General features: G+C 49.2%; 1 pseudogene; it reads right to left on the reverse strand.

The window, feature by feature from the left end:
* Window positions 1-699: 699 nt before the first annotated feature.
* Window positions 700-2,152, reverse strand: LOC127691294 (glyceraldehyde-3-phosphate dehydrogenase-like; annotated as a pseudogene).
* Window positions 2,153-3,172: the final 1,020 nt, after the last annotated feature.

A 3,172-nucleotide genomic window follows, 5' to 3' on the forward strand; every position in this document is an offset into this window, starting at 1 on the left:
TCCACAGCCATTCCCCAGGCAGGGGTAGAGGACTGAGGACCCCGTGCAACTGAAGTCAGGGGTATTTAAAGGGGAAAAAATCCCAAGACAAGGGTTGGAGGCCACAATTCACAAGGCAAGGGGTGGAGGACAAAATGCACGGAATGGGGAAGTACAGAATAAGAAGTAAGGAAGGCTAGAGATTTTCTGGAGCAAACGTCCTTGGGGCATTGAATAGTTAAACATTGGAACTAGAACAGGGTGGGCTATCTTTCTCAAACTGAAAGCAGAAAACAAGTTACTCTGTGCTGGGCTAGTTGTTTAGAGGTCTAAAAACATTGAGTTGGGGGTCTCTCAGCTCATATTTCTCCAGATCACTCTGGTTTTGTATCACCTGCTGACAGGATGCACCATTCTGGTTTTCCCCCTTTGTATGAATAAGCACACGTCTAAAATAAACAATACACTACACACACACACACACACACACACACGTATACATATATATTATGTTTGGGGGGCTGCAGTGAACTTTATTGATGGTATTCAAGAGAGTAGTGAGGGCTCCCTAGGCCCCTCCTGTTACTATGGGGGTCTGGGATGGAAACAGGGAGGGAGATGCTCAGTGTTGGGGGCCAAGTTGGGACAGGGACTCCCCAGCTACCGAGGGCCTCTCTCTTGCTCTCAGTGTCCTTGTCGGGGTGGGTGGTCCAGGGCTTCTTATTCCTTGGAGGCCATGAAGGCCATGAGGTTTACCACCCTGTTGCTGTAGCTGTGTTCGTTGTTATACCAGGAAATGAGCTTTACAAAGTTGGCATTGAGAGCAATGCCAGCCCCAGCGTCAAAGGTGGAAGGGTGGGAGTTGCTGTTGAAATTTCAGGAGACAACCTGGACCTCAGTGTAGCCCAGGATGCCCTTCAGTGGGCCCCCAGATGCCTGCTTCACCAAAATCTTGATGTCATCATACTTGGCGGGTTTCTCCAGGCAGCTTGTCAGATCCCCGACAGATACATTGGGGTAGGAACATGTCCCGACCGGCGGGACCTAGTAATTCGGGGTGTCAAGGAGAACCCAAGCCTGAAAGAGAAAATGGGCAGGAAAGAAGAGGGAGGCCAAGCAATCGGGGTTCTGTGTCAAGGCCTCTTTAGTGAAACGTAAAACGTCTGGTTTTGAACACTTCGGTAAGAGGAAGTAGGGAGAGGCTGAGGGGGATACTAGAAGCACAGAAGGAAGAAAGGTCATCCTGGACGGATGCTGGCTGAGGCTCGAGGCATCTGCAGCTTTCCTGGAATGCTGGTTCCGCCCAGACCATTCCAGGTGTTCGGCCAGGTAAAGAACTGGTTGATCAACCTGTGTGAAGAAGTGGGGGGCGCGTTGCTGTAAACCGCAAGGTTGGTGAACTTTCTAGGTGAGGGCTGTTGAAACTCAGGTTTTCTAGGGTTTGGTCTCCGACAGGAGCACAGAAGGCCATGCCCGTGAACTTCCCGTTCAGCTCTGGGATGACCTTGCCCACAGCCTTAGCAGCACCAGTGGATGCAGGGATGATGTTCTGGGCAGCCCCACGGCCATCTCTCCACAGCTTCCCAGAGGAGCCATCCACAGTCTTCTGAGTGGCAGTGATGGCATGGACAGTGGTCATGAGCCCTTCCATGATGCCAAAGTTGTCATGGATGACCTTGGCCAGGGGAGCTAAGCAGTTGGTGGTGCAGGATGCATTGCTGATAATCTTGAGTGAGTTGTCATATTTTTCATGGTTCACACCCATCACAAACATGGGGGCATCTGCAGAAGGAGTGGAGATGATGACCCTTTTGGTCCCACCCTTCAAGTGGGCCCCGGCCTTCTCCATGGTGGTGAAGATGCCAGTAGGCTCCACAACATACTCAGTACCAGCATCACCCCATTTGATGTTAGCTGGATCTTGCTCCTGGAAGATGGCGATGGGCTTCCCGTTGATGATAAGCTTCCCATTCTCAGCCTTGACTGTGCTGTTGAACTTGCCGTGGGTAGAGTCATACTGGAACATGTAGACCATGTAGTTGAGGTCAATGAAGGGGTCGCTGATGGCAACAATCTCTATTTTGCCAGATGCAGAGCTGAAGGCAGCCCTGGTAACCAGGTACCAAGTATGGCCAAATCTGTTCACAGAGACCTTCACCATTTTGTCTACAGGACGAGGCTGGCACTGCACAAGATGTGGCTGTCTCTGGAACAGGGAGGGGCAGAGAGCAACATTACCACCAATCTCAAGAAGAATGTGTGGGGTAAAGTGTTTGCCTTGAAAGCATGAGGACTTGGGTTTGACTTCCAGCATCCACACAAAAAGAGTGTGGGCACAGTGGTGTGGTGCATGTTTATAATCCAGCACTGGGCACAGTGGTGCATGTTTACACCCAGCACAGGAGAGGCGTGGGCACTGCAGCCAGCCAGCCAGCCTTGTCTGCTTTGGCAAGTTCCAGGTCAGTACGAGCTCCTCAACAAGGTAGCTAGCTCCTGAGGAACTGTACTTGAGGTTTTCCTTTTGCCTCTACACACATATATGTGTACACCTGTACACATATGTGTATGCACGCAGGAGGTAGAGGCAGAAGGAACAGAGGCTCACCTTATCCTTGGATACACAATGCATTAGAGAACATCCCAGGGTACATGAGACCCTTGTTTCAAAAACCAAAAGAAACAGAAATGAAAGAACAATAAACATTTTTTTTAAAGATTTATTTATTGTTATATGTAAGTACACTGTAGCTGTCCTCAGACACCCCAGAAGAGGGTGTCAGATCTCATTACAGATGGTTGTGAGCCACTATGTGGCTGCTGGGACTTGAACTCAGGACCTTCAGAAGAGCAGTCAGTGCTCTTAACCGCTGAGCCATCTCTCCAGACCCAAACATTTTTTTAAAGAACTTAATAATTTCTTATTTGTGTTGTTCCTCTCATCCATTTCCCAGAAGCTAACCTAACCCTGCTTAGCTTCTGAGATCAGGCACATTCACAGGAGTACAACTGTAGGATCAATTCTAACAAAGCACATTTCAATCTTCTGACGGCCAGGTAAGAGTCAGGTTGATAGTGACTCCTAGAGCGGAGTTCACAGGCCTGTAGTCTTAGTTTTCTTTCAAAGTATTTGGGATAATGGTGGGGGTGTGCCCCCAATTTAAATGATGGCTTGAATTGAATCTAGTCTTAGGGG

The sequence above is a fragment of the Apodemus sylvaticus genome, chromosome 8 (assembly GCF_947179515.1).
Source record: "Apodemus sylvaticus chromosome 8, mApoSyl1.1, whole genome shotgun sequence".
NCBI classification, from domain to species: Eukaryota; Metazoa; Chordata; class Mammalia; order Rodentia; family Muridae; genus Apodemus; species Apodemus sylvaticus.